This window comes from Pristiophorus japonicus, chromosome 23 (assembly GCF_044704955.1).
Source record: "Pristiophorus japonicus isolate sPriJap1 chromosome 23, sPriJap1.hap1, whole genome shotgun sequence".
In the NCBI taxonomy this organism is placed as follows: domain Eukaryota; kingdom Metazoa; phylum Chordata; class Chondrichthyes; family Pristiophoridae; genus Pristiophorus; species Pristiophorus japonicus.
This window is the reverse complement of record NC_091999.1, coordinates 58,770,193-58,788,315: the sequence shown is the minus strand read 5'-3', so window position 1 is coordinate 58,788,315 and position 18,123 is coordinate 58,770,193.

Genomic DNA, 18,123 nt, shown 5'->3' with positions numbered 1-18,123 from the left:
GCCTCCCGCTCCACTCCCCCCTTTTTCTTATGTTGCCCGCACCTGAACCCCTCTGCGGTATTGTTCAAGAGCTCGGGCACGGGCTCAGGGCACCCCGCACTCGCCGGTGACGGGGTTGGGCTGAGCGCGGTAAACAAATTGTCTGGCGCACTGAGGTGACCCGCCTCCAGATGTTTCGCCGCCTTCTGCGCCTTCCTTCCGATCGGACGCTCTCCCTCCCCCCCGCCGGATGCCGTGAAAACAAAGGCCCCCGACGATGCCCACGAACCTACTGCTCCCGGCACGCAGACGCAACTACGGGGAGGGGTGGTAGCGGCGCCGGCCTTGGCCGCCCTCGGTGCTTTGGCGGCCTTGGAGGCGGGGCAGTTCTTACGAACATGCCCCACCTCCCTACAGGCATGGCACCGCACGCCGTCCGACGTCCAGAAGACGTGGTAGGCAGTCCCCTCGTGCACCACAGTAAAAATGCCCTCTGTCATCTCCTCCCGTGCCAGCCGGATAAAAAGCTGGCGGCGGAAGGAGAACACATGGCGCAGGCTGTTCTCCCTGAGGCCGAGCGGTATGGGGTTGATCCCTGACCTTACCTCCCCCAGTTGGTGTAGGTGAGGGAGGAGGAGCCCAGCGGGAACAAAGGGCGGGACGTTTGAAATGATGACCCTCTGCGTGGTGGCCTCGAGAGAATTCACCGGCAGGAACGTCCTGCCCACCGTGAGGCACCTTTCGAGGGCCAGGGACACCGCCTGCTCCGACCCCAGGAAGAATACAGCCTTCCCAGACATCCAAGAGGCCGCGACAATGGCCGAGGGGCCGACTACCCCAGCCATCGCACGCACGCACTCCTCGATGCTCATTGTGGGGTGAGTGTTGCTCTTGACCCCGTGTTTTTTTGTTATAAGTCTAAATGGTGGCAGGGCAGCAGGAGGCGTAGGAGGCGCCGTGAATGTGGATGCCGCCTGCGCGTACGTCTTAGCTGGCCCTGCCACCGGCGTGGATGGGGTCGCCATCACGGGGTCCCTTTAAGGGCTACACCCACCCCAAAGTCACAGGCCTTAATCGTCTTTAATTGGCCTCGTTGGTGTTTTGAGCAGAGGGAGCTCTTAATGGGGCACACCTCTCCCTTAGTTAACGAATGGGGAGGGGCCTTGCTCCCTCTGCTCAGTAGTCTTAATTAACTTTAATTTAAGGAGGAAAGGGGCTCTCAGAGATAGAGGGGAGAGACAGAGGGAGTGACAGAGCGAGAGAAAGGGGGGTGGGAAAGAGGGAAGCTGCGAGGGCAGGTCTCCCCTCACAGCGATGGGTGCGCGTTTTTCTGGGGTGCACTCCCCAGATGATGGAAAAAAAACAAGATACAGTCCTTGTAGATGGTCTTCGGGTTGGGGGAGAAGATGTCTTCACCTGGGGCAGCTGGAGCCACCTAGGCACACACTCCCAACGATGTTAAATAGGGTGATTAGTACTACTTCAGCCAGGTAGCTCCAGCTATCCCTGGCTAGGCAATGGGGGAGGGGTGCTTCAGTGGTGTATGGGGCCGAGCTGTAAGCAAGACCCCCACACACAATTCCACACACACACACACACACACCACGCGATGTTCCGGCCCTCGAGATGGTCTTCTCTCCTCCCCCCACCGATACAACAAAGTCTTTCAGGGAATGCACCAAAACAAACCCACTTGTCGAAGATTGTAGAAATGGCTCTTAGTCCTTCCACACTGGCTGGTGTTTTCTCAGGATGTTCTTTTCCTCCTCTCTCCAACTCTCTGTAGTAGTAATAAGTGATACATTTTCTGTTCTCCTCCTCTCCCTCTGGACGTTGAATTGTAGTAAGCCAGCCCCCGCCTCCTCTTCCTGGGCTGGTCTCAGGGTTCACTCTAGGCCTTCCAGGCAGGAGCAAAGCAGCAAGCTCCTTCTCTCACCACAGCACAGCTCCAACTGAATAGGCCACGCCTCCAAAGCTCCACCATTGGTCCACAGAACTCTTTTGGGAGGAAACGAAAACATTAAATTGTGGCCCCCCGATCTCGGGGCCGCACCAAACATTTACAAGGCTCTTTTTTTTGTTTTTTATTGTATTTTTTTTTGTGCACTGAAATCATATATTTTCTCCAAGTGCCCCCGATAAAAGGGGAGGGGGACTCTAAAAACATCGGCAATTAAAATAAATTAAACTTTAAAATATAAAATCTAATTAAAATGTGGTTGCCGGGCGTGACGATGCACTCCAGTCCCTGCTGTGCCCACCTTTCGCGGAAGGCCGCGAGCGTACCGTGGACACCACGTGCTCCATCTCCAAGGATACCCTGTGGCGGATGTTTGCACGGAAGAGAGGCAGGCAGTCAGGTTGAACTACCCCCTCGACCGCCCACTGCCTGGACCGGCTGATGGCACCTTTGGCCGTGCCCAGGAACAGTCCTACGAGGAGGCCCTCGAACCTACCCGCTCCCCTCCGCACAGGGTGCCCAAAGATCAGGAGTGTGGGACTGAAGTGCAGACAAAATTTCAGGAGCAGCCCCTTTAAATAATAAAACACGGGCTGCAACCTTGTGCATTCGATAAAAACATGGAACACGAACTCTTCCAGACCGCAGAAATTGCAGGCGGCCTGCGAGTCCATGAACCGGCTTAAAAATTTATTGTACGGCACTGCTCCGTGCACCACCCTCCAGGCCAAGTCCCCGATAAATACTGGGAGGACTCCCACGTAGAGAGCCCTCCATCGGGGACCCCCACCTCCTCCGGAAGGCAAGATGGTATGCTATGGCGTGTCCGGACGGCAGGCGAGGATAGCAAAATTGGGGGTGTGCAGGAGCAGCCCGTACAGAAAAACCCTTTGCGCGGAACTGAAAGGCACAGAGGGGATTTCCTCGAGGTGGCTCAAGTTGTGATGCGCTGGCTCCCGAGGGAGGTTCCGGGGTTTGGCGCCGATGAGCAATTCCGTCCGGACGGGGGTCAGTTCGGACGGGATCACCCCACATGCTTGAGCCTCCTCGATGCACCTAACGGAGTCGGGGCCCAGAGCTCTTAATAGCGACTCGATGGCATCGGCCGCGTGGCGGACGTTGGCAGAATTTAGGTGCCGCGCCAGCGTGTCTGGCGCCATGCAGCCCGCTCCTCCGCCATCGAGCAGGTCCCTGACCCTGCTCACCTCACCAGCCACAGCCCTCTCGTCCGACCGCCACAAAAAACCTCGGTCGTGGAGGTACGGATTCCCGAGCAGCGGCTCATGCAGGACGGCCGCCACTCCAGCTGGTGGAGAGCTGCGCTTGGTGGAGACTTTGTTCCAGACCCTGATGAGCTCCTTGTAAAAGACAGGCAGCTCCCGGATAGCGGTCCTGACGCCCCCCACACTCACAAACAGGAGCTGCATGTCGTAATTGAGGTCGCGCTGCTGGCGGAAGAAATACATCGCCAGAGCACGCCACCTAGGAGGGGGCTCGACGTAAAGGTATCTCTGCAGGGTCTGAAGACGGAAAGTCGCGAGCTGGGTGCTGACGCACACCAACGACTGACCACCCTCCTCAAGCGGGAGTCTCAAGACCACGGCAGAGACCCAGTGCTTCCTGTTGTTCCAGAAGAAGTCCACCAGCTTCTTCTGTACCTTGGCGACAAACGCAGGGGGAGGGGTCAATGTGACTAGCCGGTACCACAACATGGCGGCCACCAGCTGGTTTATGACTAGCGCTCGACCCCTGTAGGACAGCACTCGGAGCAGTCCTGTCCAGCGCCCTAGGCGAGCGGCGACCTTGGCCTCCAGCTCTTGCCAGTTCGCCGGCCAGGCTTCCTCGTCGGGGCTAAGGTAGACTCCCAGATAGAGGAGATGGGTCGTGCTCAAGGCAAAAGGCCTGAGCTCCTCCGGCAGGTAGTCCACCTGCCACTGACCCACTAGGAGTCCGGAACATTTCTCCCAGTTGATTCTGGCGGAGGATGCGGCCGAGTAAATCTCCTGGCACTCACGCATCCTCCGCAGGTCAGCGGGATCCTCCACTGCGAGGAGTACATCATCGGCATAAGCCGAGAGGACGACCTCCACGCCCGGCTCTTGCAGAGCCAGTCCCGTCAACCTCGTCCGCAGGAGGCGCAGGAAAGGCTCCACGCAGACGGCATATTACTGGCCGGACATGGGGCATCCCTGGCGCACCCCTCTCCCAAAGCGAAGGGGCGCAATCAAGGACCTGTTAACGTTAATCAGACACTCCGCGGCGGTGTACAAAAGTCGGATCCGGTCGACGAAATGCGTCCCGAACCCAAAAGCGCGCAGAGTTCCGAGCAGATAGTCGTGATCCACCCTGTCGAACGCTTTCTCTTGGTCGAGGGATAGGAAGGCGACCGACAGACCAGCCTCCTGGGAATAATAGATGAGGTGCCGGACCAGATGGATGTTATCGTGGATTGTCCGGCCCGGGACCGTGTAGGACTGGTCGGGGTGGATCATGTGGTCCAGCACGGCACCAAGGCAAACAGACATCGCCCTGGCGAAGATTTTGTAGTCCGTGCTGAGGAGGGAGACCGGGCACCAGTTCTTAAGGAGGCGGAGATCGCCCTTCTTAGGCAGCAGGACGATGACTGCCCTGCGCCAAGAGAGGGGCATCTACCCGGTCGCCAGACTTTCTCCCAGGACCCGTGAGTAGTCGCCCCCCAGGACGTCCCAGAACGCCCTGTGGAACTCCATGGTCAGCCCGTCCAGCCCCGGGGCTTTTCCCCTCGAGAGCCGGTCGAGGGCGCCGGTCAGCTCCGCCAGACTTAGTGGAGCTTCCAGATTTTCGGCGCCCTCCGGGCTGACCTTCGGCAGGTCCTCCCACAAAACTCTATGCGCTTCGTCGCTGGATGGCTCTGGAGAGAACAGAGACCCGTAATATTCACGGGCCGTGTTGGTGACGCCCTCCGGATCTGAGACGAGAGAGCCGTCGTCGGCCAGCAGCGTCAAGAGCTGCTTACGGACATTCTGTCTTTTTTCCAGCGAGTAGAAGAAGGGGGAGCCGCGATCCAGATCCCGCAGGAACCGGATCCGCGACTTCACGAACGCGCGTTGCGACCCGACGAGCTGCAGGTCCTTCAGCGCGGCTTTCTTCACTTCGTACACTGTCCGCAGGGCCGGGTCCCCGATGACTTCACCGAGACGGGACTCCACGTCGAGCACCTCTTTTTCTAGGCGCCCGAAATTGGCCGCCCGCCTCTTGGTCGACCCCCTCGCGTACTCTTGACAGAAGACGCGGACGTGAGCCTTGCCCACGTCCCACCATAGCCTCAAGGAGGGGAAGCTCCCCTGCTTCCTTCTCCAATCGGCCCAGAAACGACGGAACGAGTCCTGGAACCGCTCGTCCTCCAGCAGCCGGTTGTTAAAGTGCCAGGACGCGGACCCCATCCTCGTGCGGAGCGAAGCGAGCTCCGCCCACACCAGGTGGTGGTCCGAACACGGCACCGGCCACATGGAGGCCGCCAGGACGCAGGAAACATATGCCCGAGACACGTAAATGCGGTCGACTCTGGACCATCCTATTCCAGGCCTCACCCAAGTAAAGGCGCTGGAGTCAGGGTGGAGATTTCACCAGACGTCCACCAAGTCGAAGGACCCGACCAGGTGCCTCAACTTCTCCATCGCCGTCATGCTCTGCGGGGCACCGGAGCGGTCCCTCGCCTCGAGGGTGCAGTTAAAATCCCCCCGGAGGACAATGCAGTCGCCGACGTCGACGGAGCCAAGAAGAGCGGACACCTCTTCAAAGAATCGCGTTTGCTGCGGGCCGGGCTGAGGGGCGTACACGTTCACGAGATGGAGCGGCACGTCCCCCAGGCGAACCGTTACGTGCAGCAAGCGGCCTGGCACGGGCTCCTCGACCCCCAAGATCTCCGGCTGAAAATGCGGTGCCAGCAAGATGGCCACCCCACTAGAAGTGGCAGTGAGGTGGCTCATGCGGACCTCTCCTTGCCATTCCAGGAGCCACGTGGTTTCGTCTCCTGGAACGGTGTGGGTTTCTTGCAGGAAGCACACCGCATATTTCCCCTCCCGCAGGAGCGAAAAATTGTTAAATCTGCGGCGTGCCTCTCTGCCGCCGTTGATGTTGAGGCTGGCTATGGTTATCTTCATGACAAAGGCATAGTGCAACCTCTACCTAACCTATCGTGGGGGGGGGGGGAGTGGATTCGTTTGTTGACCTCCACTCCTTCAGCAGCCCAGCGAGGAATTTTTGAGCCGGTGCAGCTCAAGGCCTTGAGCCTTTGATAAGGGCCCGCCCACGGCCATGGTTTTAGTGACGGCGCGGACGGAAGCGATGAGCAGCCCCTGCTTGGACCATCTTTCCCGGGCCAGATGGGTTCGGTTGCAGCGACCCTGGCTCTCGACCAAAATGTTCCCAGAGTTCCTCTACGGGAATGACGGGGGAATCAGCGGCGGGCACGTGGAGATCCACCGCCTCACTGGCGATGGACTCGAGATCTTCACCCGCGTCCTCCACCGAGTCCCCGTCCTCCTCCGGGAGGTCGCCGTCAGCAGCCGGCCCGTCGACCGCACGAGGTATGGCAAACGGCCCGGCCGCTCCATCTGGCACTGGCTCCGCCCCAATCCCACCCCCAGGATCATCGGCACAGGAGTCCCCACTGGGCTCTTTTAAAATTGGTGCTGGGTCGGGAAGCGACAGCGGAAGGGGTTCCTCCTCCGCCCCAGGAACCGGGGAACACGGAGAGACCTGGTCAAAGTAATGTTCCAGGTCCACCAAGTATCCCAGCTCCAAAGTAGGGGGCGAGCTTTGTTGTTCTTCCCCCTCCCCGCCGCCACGCCCTAGCCCAGCGTGTACAGAATCTTTAAAATTATTCATAATTTCGGTGTCTGCCAGGTCGAGCGACTCTCGGGGAAAGTTGGTTAATAGCTGGGCGGGCTCAGGTTCGGCCTTTTCGGCCCCGCCCGCCTCAGTCCCCGGGACGCTCGGCCCGGCGGCAATGCATTCCTCTGCTGGCCACACGCCCCCCACCACAGGCAGATCTTCCACGCCATCCCCGGGAGACAGAGACTGGACAGCCTCGACTGCCCCTCCATCCCCGGGGACAGATTCCTCCCGTCTACGGCGCAGTTTGGGGGCACTGGTGGGGGACGCGGGACACGCGGCGGGCACCGACTCCTCCACGGAGGGATGTTGTTCCCCCTCCGCCTCATTGGAGCGGCGCCTCCTTTTTTTCCTGGGGGGGTGCGGAGGCAGGGAGACCTCAATGTCTGCCGAGGACTCCCGCTCCACCCCCTCCTTTTTTCCTGCCCGCGCCCGAGCCTCTCTGTGCTACTGGTCAAGGGCTCGGGCACGGGCTCAGGGCACCCCGCGCTCGCCGGTGACGGGGTTGGGCCGAGCGCGGTAAACAGATTGTCTGGCGCACCGAGGGGACCCGCCTCTAGATGTCTCGTCTTCTTCCGGTCGGACGCTCTCTATCCCCCCCCGCCGGAGGCCGTGAAAATAAAGGCCTCCGACGATGCCCGCGCACCTATGGCTCCAGGCATGTGGACGCTACTACGGGGAGGGGTGGCGGCGGCGCCAGCCTTTGCCGCCTTCGGTGGTTTGGCGGCTTTGGAGGCGGGGCAATTCTTGCGAACGTGCCCCACCTCCCTACAGGCATGGCAACGCACGCCGTCCGACGTCCAGAAGACGCGGTAGGCAGTCCCCTCGTGCACCACGTTAAAATTGCCCTCTGTTGTCTCCTCCCACGCCAGCCCGATAAAGAGCTGGCGGCGGAAGGAGAACACATGGCGCAGGCTGTTCTCCCTGAGGCCGAGCGGCATGGGGTTGATCCCCGACCTTACCTTCCCCAGTTGGTGTAGGTGAGGGAGGAGGAGCTCAGCCGGAACAAAGGGTGGGACATTCGATAGAATGACCCTCTGCGCGGTGGTCTCGAGAGGGTCCACCGGCAGGAACGCCGCGCCCATCGTGAGCCCCTTTTCAATGGCCAGGGACACCGCTCGCTTCGACCCCAGGAAGAACACGGCCTTCCCAGACATCTTGGAGGCTGTGACAATGGCTGAGGGGCCGACTGCCCCAGCCATCGCCCGCACGCACTCCTCAATGCTCATTGTGGGGTGAGTGTAGCTCTTGACCCCGTGTTTCTTGGTAATTAGTCTGAATGGGGGCAGGGCAGCAGGAGGCGCAGTGGATGTGGACGCCGCCTGCGCATATGTCTTAGCTGGCCCTGCCACCGGCGTGGATGGGGTCGCCATCACGGGGTCCCTTTAAGGACTACACCCACCCCAAAGTCACAGGCCTTAATGGTCTTAAATTGGCCTCGTTTGAATGTATGAGCAGAGGAGCTCTGAAAGAGGCACACCTCTCCCCTAGTTGGCAATTGGGGAGGGGCCTTGCTCCCTCTGCTCAGTTGTCTTGATTGTGTTTTTTTTTTAAAGAAATTAGGAAGAAAGGGTTCTCAGAGAGAGAGGGGAGAGACAGAGAGAGAGAGATAGAGGGAGGGGTTGGGAAGAAGGGAAGCTGCGAGGGCAGGTCTCCCCTCACAGCGGTGGGTGGGTGTTTTTTGGGGTGCACTCCCCAGATGGCAAAAAACAGTCTTTGTAGAGTGGTCTTCGGGTGGCGGGAGAAGATGTCTTCACCTGGGGTAGCTGGAGCCACCCAGGCACACACTCCCAACGATGTTTAATAGGGTGAATAAAGATGCTTCAGCCAGGTAGCTCCAGCTATCCCAGGCTAGGCAATGGGGGAGGGGTGCTTCAGTGGTGTGTGGGGCCCAGCTGTAAGCAAGACCCCCACACACACTTCCACACACACCCCGCGATGTTCCGGCCCTCAAGTTGTCTTCTTTCCTCCCCACACCGATACAACAAAGTCTTTTGGGGAATGCACCAAAACACACCCACCAGTCAAAGATGTGGAAATGACTCTCCCTCCTTCCACACTGGATGATGTTTCCTCAGGTTGTTCTTTTCCCCCTCTCTCCAACTCTCTGTAGTTGTAGTAAAATGTTTCAGCTCTCCTGCTCTCCCTCCGGATGTTGTATTGTAGCAAGCCAGCCCTTTCCTCCTCTTCCTGGGCTGGTCTCAGTGCTCACTCCAGGCTTTCCAGACAGGCCTTCCATCTCTCACTGCTCCAGGCTCCAAGTCCATAGGCCACGCCTCTAAAGCTCCACCATTGATCCTTGTGCATGAAACTCTTTTCGGACTAAATTTTGAAAAAACTGCCTCCCCGTCAGGGAATTGAACCCCGGTCTCCCGCGTGACAGGCGGGGATACTCACCACTATATAATCGAGGAACTGACCGGACCCAAAAAGTTAGTTTGCAGGTGCAGCAGGTAATCAGGAAGGCAAATGGAATGTTGGCCTTCATTGCGAGAGGGATGGAGTACAAAATAAGGGAGGTCCTGCTGCAACTGTACAGGGTATTGGTGAGGCCGCACCTGGTGTACTGTGTGCAGTTTTGATCATCTTACTTATGGAAGGATATATTGGCTTTGGAGGGGGTACAGAGTCGATTCACGAGGCTGATTCCGGAGATGAGGGGGTAACCTTATGATGATAGATTGAGTAGACTGGGTCTTTACTCGTTGGAGTTCAGAAGGATGAGGGGTGATCTTATAGAAACATTTAAAATAATGAAAGGAATAGACAAGATAGAGGCAGAGAGGTTGTTTCCACTGGTCGGGGAGACTAGAACTAGGGGGCACAGCTTCAAAATACGGGGGAGCCAATTTAAAACCGAGTTGAGAAGGAATTTCTTCTCCAAGACATTGGTGAATCTGTGGAATTCTCTGCCCAGGGAAGCAGTTGAGGCTAGCTCATTTAATGTATTCAAATCACAGTTAGATTTTTAACCAATAAGGGAATTAAGGGTTATGGGGAGCGGGCGGGTAAGTGGAGCTGAGTCCACGGCCAGATCAGCCGTGATCTTTTTGAATAGAAGATCAGGCTGGAGGGGCTAGATGGCCAACTCCTGTTCCTAATTCAAATGTTATGAAACAGCCTTCCAGTCACAAAAACACTCATGTACCATTACCTTTTGCTTCCAGCCTGAGCCAATTTTGGATCCAACTTACCACTTAGCCCTGGATCCCATGGGCTTTTACTTTTGTGACCAGTCTGCCATGTGGGACTTTATCCAAAGCATTGCTAAAATCCATATACACTACATCATACACACTACCCTCATCGACCCTCACGGTTACCTCCTCTCAAAATTCAATCAATTTAGTCAGACATGACCTTCCCTTAACTAATCCATGCTGACTGTCCTTAATTAATCCATGTCTTTCCAAATGAAGATTTATCCTGTCCCTCACGATTTGTTTCCAATAATTTTCCCACCACTGAGGTTCCGAGGTGATGTCAGGAAGCACTTCCTCACACAAATGGTGAGAATCTGTTTCTCTTGGCTCGAGAGTCGAGAACTAAGAGTTATTGTCTCAGGATACGGGCTCGGCCATTTAGGACTGAGCTGAGGAGCAATTTCTGCACTCAGAGGGTCGTGAATCTTTAGAATTATCTCCCCCAGAGGACAGTGAATGCTGAGTCATTGAGTATATTCAGAGCTGAGATAGAAAGCTGCTGGACACTAAAGGAATCGAGGGATATGGGGATAGTGCGGGAAAGTGGAGCTGAAGTACAAGATCATCCTGGATCTTATTGAATGGTGCAGCAGGCTCGAGGGGCCGTATGGCCTACTCCTACTCCTGTTTCTTATGTTCTTAAAGGTAGTGGAAATCTGGAACTCTGTTCCCCATAAAACTCAGGCTGGGGCCCAATTGAAAATTCCAAAACTGTGATTAATAGATTCTTCTTGGGCAAGGGTATTAAGAGTGATGCAACCAAGGCAGGTAGACGGAGTTAAGATACTGATCAGTCACGATCTAATTGAATGGTGGAACTATGACTCAGTCACACTGGGTGGTGCCTGTGAGAGATTCGCTAAACACTCAACAACAGTTCTTGACTTCAGGATTTATAAGAACAAAATACACTCGGCACAGGGTTTTGGCTCAACCTTAAACTTGCATGTTTATTGAACTTGCGTTATTCCCCAGCACACAACCTCCCTGAGATTCCGACTGGAATAACACCGAACCCATAATAAAACCCCCTCCACAAGGTTACCTGAAACCGAACAGGATATATCACAGTTTAACATCCTTCCGCGATTCGACTGCGATTATAAAACGACTCAGACAAATTCCCCGACGGTTTGACTGAAACTTCTAATCACCCACACAGCTGGTGGTTGTGGTGTGGATTGTAGGCCGGGACCAGGTGACCATCCTGCATCCTCCTTCACTGCACTGTCCTCGCTCCGAAGTGGTCCTCTTTTTATGGGGCTTCATAATCACAGCATCAAACATATTTCCTGCTGTTCCCGTGTCGACTCTTCCGATGGTTATTAACCTCTTGATCATCAGTGTATTCCACTCCCTGGCCCAGACAGGGGCACGATCAGCTCTCCTGCTGTGTAGTACAATGCAAACCTTCCTTGGGAACAGGTCTGGCTCCACAGTTGAGGAATGTGTGAATGTCCCTCTTCCTTCTTGACAGGGACCAGGGACCATTGAAGGTGTGCATGGCCGGCGTCTGGTGCTATTGTCTGTGTTGATTAGATTGATGGCAGGTGTCCTGTATCATTGCCTCTGAGGATGTCCTTCCAGTCTCTCAATGAATCATCGTTTCGCTGCTATGTTTGAATGAACCCCTTACTGTATAGCCCGCCCTTTGGGTGTTTGTACTGAGGTTTATTTTTTATTAACCCGTCCCACCGCCCGTGGGTTTTATATTACATTCGACAATCCATTTTACAGTTGGGGTGAGGTGGGGTGGGGAACAGATCCGACAAGCCTTTATCCACTGAGCCATTGGGGGGAGGGTCCGGTGGCCCTATTGAAAATGCACGTGTGAGGCCTCAGGTGAGGACAGTGGAATAGCCAGTCGACACTCACTGTCGAGGTTCACACATGGAGTTTGGGCACATGGGTCACATATTGGAGAGAAACTGGTGAGTGTAGAACTGAACCCAGCCAGAGTCAGCACCTTCAGGGGAGGGGAACCAGTGAGTGTAGAACTGAACCCAGCCAGAGTCAGTACCTTCAGGGGAGGAGATGGAAGGGAGCCAGTGAGTGTAGAACTGCACTCAGCCAGAGTCAGCACCTTCAGGAGAGGAGAGGGAGGGGAACCAGTGAGTGTGCAGCTAAACCCAGTATAGGATATTAAGGGAATCAAGGGATATGGGGATAGTGCTGGAAAGTGGAGTTGTGGTAGAAACTCAGCCGTGATCATATTGAACGGGCTCGAGGGGCCCTATGACCTACTCCTTCTCCTACTTGTTATGTATGTTCTTGTATTCATTCACGACTGGATGTGGTAGGACTGCAGAGCTTTGATCTGATTCATTGATTGTGGGATTGCTTAGCCCTGTTTATACCATGCTGCTCTCGCTGCTTAGTATACATGTAGTCCTGTGTTGCAGCTTCCCCAGGCTGGCACCTCATTTCTCGGTACGCCTGGTGCTGCTCCTGGCATGCTCTTCTGCACTCCTAATTGAACCAGGCTTGATGGTAATGTTAGAGTGAGGGATATGCCAGACCATGAGGTTACAGATTGTGGTGGAATACAATGCTGCTGCTGCTGATGGCCCACAGCACCCGAAGGATGCCCCGTTTTCAGCTGCTAGATCTGTTCTGCATCTATCCCGTTTAGCACGGTGATGGTGCCACACAACACATTTGAGAGTGTGTTCGGTGTGACTTTGTCTCCACAATGACTGTGTGCGGTGGTCACTGCTACCAATGCTGTCATAGACAAAGGCAGCTCCATGTGGGACAGGCTGGATGTACCCGATGGTCTTTACCTGTCCGTCATTGTTCGTATCTGTGACAGGTAGATTGGTGAGGATCAGGTCAAGTAGGTTTTTTCCTCGTGTTGGTTCTCTCACCATCTGCTGCAGGCCCAGTCTGGCAGATATGTCCTTCAGGACTCGACCAGCTCAGTCAGTAGTCGTACTCCCGAGTCACTCTTGGTGATGAACATTGAAGTTCCCCACCCAGAGTACATTCTGTGCCCTTGCTACCCTCAGTGCTTCTTCCAAGCTTAAACCAGTGTGAGTAATTGAATAGATTCGATTATAATGTGAGATGTTTATACCTATAATTGTGAAACTATAAGAACTAACAGCAGGTAGGGTAGTTTAGAGATAATGAAAAAATTACTGAAGAAAAGTAAGTGCTGGGAAGCATGGAAAGTGTCCTTGTAAATCACAGATTAGAGAAGTTCCAGCTGTCTTTTCCTCACTTCCTGCCCAAACCCAGCAGAGAAGACAAAGAAGAGTCCGGTGCCAGAGGTGGATCAGTGCCGGGTATAAAAGTGAGGGGAGACTGATGTAAGGGGGCAGTGGGGACTGGAGACACCGGAGATCAAGCTCAGGGCGCCCGAGGTTCCATCCAGCGGGCTGACCTGGTGTCAGTTACTGTGGACACGCGGGACTTGCATCTTTACTCTGATTGGTGGATCAGTATAAGATACGGTGGATGACGGAGAAACTGCTCATCTTATAGAAACATAGAAACATAGAAAATAGGTGCAGGAGCAGACCATTCAGCCCTTCTAGCCTGCACCGCAATTCAATGAGTTCATGGCTGAACATGAAACTTCAGTACCCCCTTCCTGCTTTCTCGCCATACCCCTTGATCCCCCGAGTAGTAAGGACTTCATCTAACTCCATTTTGAATATATTTAGTGAATTGGCCTCAACTACTTTCTGTGGTAGAGAATTCCACAGGTTCACCACTCTCTGGGTGAAGAAGCTTCTCCTCATCTCGGTCCGAAATGGCTTACCCCTTTTCCTTAGACTGTGACCCCTGGTTCTGGACTTCCCCAACATTGGGAACATTCTACCTCCATCTAACCTGTCTAAACCCGTCAGAAATTTGAACGTTTCTATGAGGTCCCCTCTCATTCTTCTGAACTCCAGTGAATACGAGCACAGTTGATCCAGTCTTTCTTGATAGGTCAGTCCCACCATCCCGGGAATCAGTCTGGTGAATCTTCGCTGCACTCCCTCAATAGCAAGAATGTCCTTGCTCAAGTTAGGAGATCAAAACTGTACACAATACTCCAGGTGTGGCCTCACCAAGGCCCTGTACAACTGTAGCAACACGTCCCTGCCCCTGTACTCGAATCCCCTCGCTATGAAGGCCAACATGCCATTTGCTTTCTTAACCGCCTGCTGTACCTGCATGCCAACCTTCAATGACTGATGTACCATGACACCCTGGTCTCGTTGCACCTCCCCTTTTCCTAATCTGTCACCATTCAGATAATAGTCTGTCTCTCCATTTTTACCACCAAAGTGGATAACCTCACATTTATCCACATTATACTTCATCTGCCATGCATTTGCCCACTCACCTAACCTATCCAAGTCACTCTGCAGCCTCATAACATCCTCCTCGCAGCTCACACTGCCACCTAACTTAGTGTCATCCGCAATTTTGGAGATACTACATTTAATCACCTCGTCTAAATCATTAATGTACAGTGTAAACAGCTGGGGCCCCAGCACAGAACCTTGCGGTACCCCACTAGTCACTGCCTGCCATTCTGAAAAGCACCCATTTACTCCTACTCTTTGCTTCCTGTCCGACAACCAGTTCTCAATCCACGTCAGCACACTACCCCGAAACCCATGTGCTTTAACTTTGCACATTAATCTCTTGTGTGGGACCTTGTCGAAAGCCTTCTGAAAGTCCAAATATACCACATCAACTGGTTCTCCTTTGTCCACTTTACTAGAAACATCCTCAAAAAATTCCAGAAGATTTGTCAAGCATGATTTCCCTTTCACTAATCCATGCTGACTTGGACCTATCATGTCACCATTTTCCAAATGCGCTGCTATGACTTCCTTAATAATTGATTCCATCATTTTACCCACTACTGAGGTCAGGCTGACCGGTCTATAATTCCCTGTTTTCTCTCTCCCTCCTTTTTTAAAAAGTGGGGTTACATTGGCTACCCTCCACTCGATAGGAACTGATCCAGAGTCAATGGAATGTTGGAAAATGACTGTCAATGCATCCGCTATTTCCAAGGCCACCTCCTTAAGTACTCTGGGATGCAGTCCATCAGGCCCTGGGGATTTAACGGCCTTCAATCCCATCAATTTCCCCAACACAATTTCCCGACTAATAAAGATTTCCCTCAGTTCCTCCTGCTTACTAGACCATCTGACCCCTTTTATATCCGGAAGGTTGTTTGTGTCCTCCTTAGTGAATACCGAACCAAAGTACTTGTTCAATTGGTCTGCCATTTCTTTGTTCCCCGTTATGACTTCCCCTGATTCTGACTGCAGGAGACCTACGTTTGTCTTTACTAACCTTTTTCTCTTTACATACCTATAGAAACTTTTGCAATCCGCCTTAATGTTCCTTGCAAGCTTCTTCTCCTACTCCATTTTCCGTGCCCTAATCAAACCCTTTGTTCTCCTCTGCTGCGTTCTAAATTTCTCCCAGTCCCCGGGTTCGCTGCTATTTCTGGCCAATTTGTATGCCACTTCCTTGGCTTTAAAACTATCCCTGATTTCCCTAGATAGCCACGGTTGAGCCACCTTCCCTTTTTTTATTTTTACGCCAGACAGGAATGTTCATCCATGCGGTCTCTAAATGTCTGCCATTGCCCATCAACAGTCAACCCCTTAAGTATCATTCGCCAATCTATCCTAGCCAATTCACGCCTCATACCTTCAAAGTTACCCTTCTTTAAGTTCTGGACCATGGTCTCGGAATTAACTGTTTCATTCTCCATCCTAATGCAGAATTCCACCATATTATGGTCACTCTTTCCCAAGGGGCCTCGCACAACGAGATTGCTAATTAATCCTCTCTCATTACACAACACCCAGTCTAAGATGGCCTCCCCCCTAGTTGGTTCCTCGACATATTGGTCTAGAAAACCATCCCTTATGCACTCCAGGAAATCCTCCTCCACCGTATTGCTTCCAGTTTGGCTAGCCCAATCTATGTGCATATTAAAGTCACCCATTATAACTGCTGCACCTTTATTGCATACACCCCTAATTTCCTGTTTGATGCCCTCCCCAACATCACGACTACTGTTTGGAGGTCTGTACACAACTCCCACTAACGTTTTTTGCCCTTTGATGTTCTGCAGCTCTACCCATATAGATTCCACATCATCCAAGCTAATGTCTTTCCTAACTATTGCATTAATCTCCTCTTTAACCAGCAATGCTACCCCACCTCCTTTTCCTTTTATTCTATCCTTCCTTATTTCTTGTTAAGGTATTAAAATTGCTGACACTGGACTCTGGAACTTGCTAATTAATAAGAAAAGGGTCTTTTACATCCCCAAATATCTCTACCCCTCCACTCCTTTTAAAATGTTACCATTTAATGTACATTTCCTCCATTTTTCTTCCAAAATGTTTTGCATCAGATTTCTCTGCACTAAATTTCATCTGCCATTCATCCAGCCCATTTACAAACCTGTGCATTCAGACTCAGCTCACTTACAGTTCTCTTCACAGAGCCCCACGCTCCCCATTTTTGGCGTCAGCTGGAGATTTTGATCATACTGCAGGTCTGATCACCGATTTTTAAAATAATGTATTTATTATTATTTATTGTCCCTCTGGCCCCAATCTCGATAGCATGACAAAATAAAATTCAGTTCCCCCAGTTTGGACTTTCAATTATTGGAAAAAATTCTGAGGGACAGGATAAATCTTCAATCAGAAAGACCGGGGTTAATCAGGGATATACAGTACGGATTTGTTAATGGAAGGTCGTGTCTGATTAACCTGATTGCATTTTTTGAGGAGGTCACACGGAGGGTCGATGACGGTGTTGTGTTTGACGTTGTGTATATGAATTTTAACAAGGCTTTTGATAAGATCCCACATGGCAGACTGGTCACGAAAGTAATAACCCATGGGATAGAAGGCAAAGTGGCAACTTGCATCCAAAATTGGCTGAGGTAGGAAGCAAAGGTTAATGGTCAATGGGTGTTTATGTGACTGGAGGGATGTTTCTGGGATACATCAATGATTTAGACTTGAATGTCAGGGTTATGACTACGAAGTTTGCAGATGATACAAAAATTGGCCGTGTGGTTGATAATGAAGAAGAAAGCTGTAGACTGCAGAAAGGTATCAATGGACCTGTCAGGTGGGCAGAGCAGGGGCAAATGGAATTCAATCCGCAGAAGTGTGAGGTAATGCATTTGGTGAGGGCGAACAAGGAAAAGGAATACACAATAAATAGTCGGACACTGAGAAGTGTAGAGGAACAGGGGGATCTTGGAGTGTTTGTCCACTGATCCCTGAAGGTAGCAGGACAGGTCGATAAGGTGGTTAAGAAGGCATACGGGATACTAGACTTTATTAGCCGAGGCATAGAATACAAGAGCTTGAACTGTATAAAACACTAGTTAGGCTACAGCTAGAATACTGCGTGCAATTCTGGTCATCACATTACAGAAAAGAGAAGGTATAGAAGAGTTTACCAGGGTGATGCCGGGACTGGAGAATTTTAGGTATGAGGAAAGATTGGATCGGCTGGGGTTATTTTCTTTGGAACAGAGGAGGCTGAGGGGAGACCTTATTGAGGTTTCTAAAATTATGAGGGGCCGAGATGGAGTGGTTAGGAGGGACCTATTCCTCTTAGCAGAGGGGTCAACAACTAGGGGCATAGATTTAAAGTAATTGGTAGAAACGTAGAAATTTACAGTGCAGGAGGCCATTTCGGCCCATCGTGTCCACGCCGACCCTTAAAGAGCCGCACAGCCCTCGGTCAGTTGCCCTGAAGGTTACATATAAACCCGTGAACAATGAACAATGGCGGTAAGGTAAAGAGCACCCGGGCCAACCAGTCCGCCTCAAATAACTGCGACACCCCTTACACTGAAACATTCTACACTCCACCCCAACCGGAGCCATGTGATCTCCTGGGAGAGGCAAAAACCAGATTAAAACCCAGGCCAATTTGGGGAAAAACTAAATCTTGGAAAATTCCTCTCTGACCCATCCAGGCGATCGAAACGAGCCCAGGAGATCACCCTGGCTATATTCAATTTGCTGCAGTACTTACCATCGTATCTGCGCCAGCCAACAGGAGGTTATCCAGTCTAATCCTAATTACCAGCTCTAGGTCCGTCAC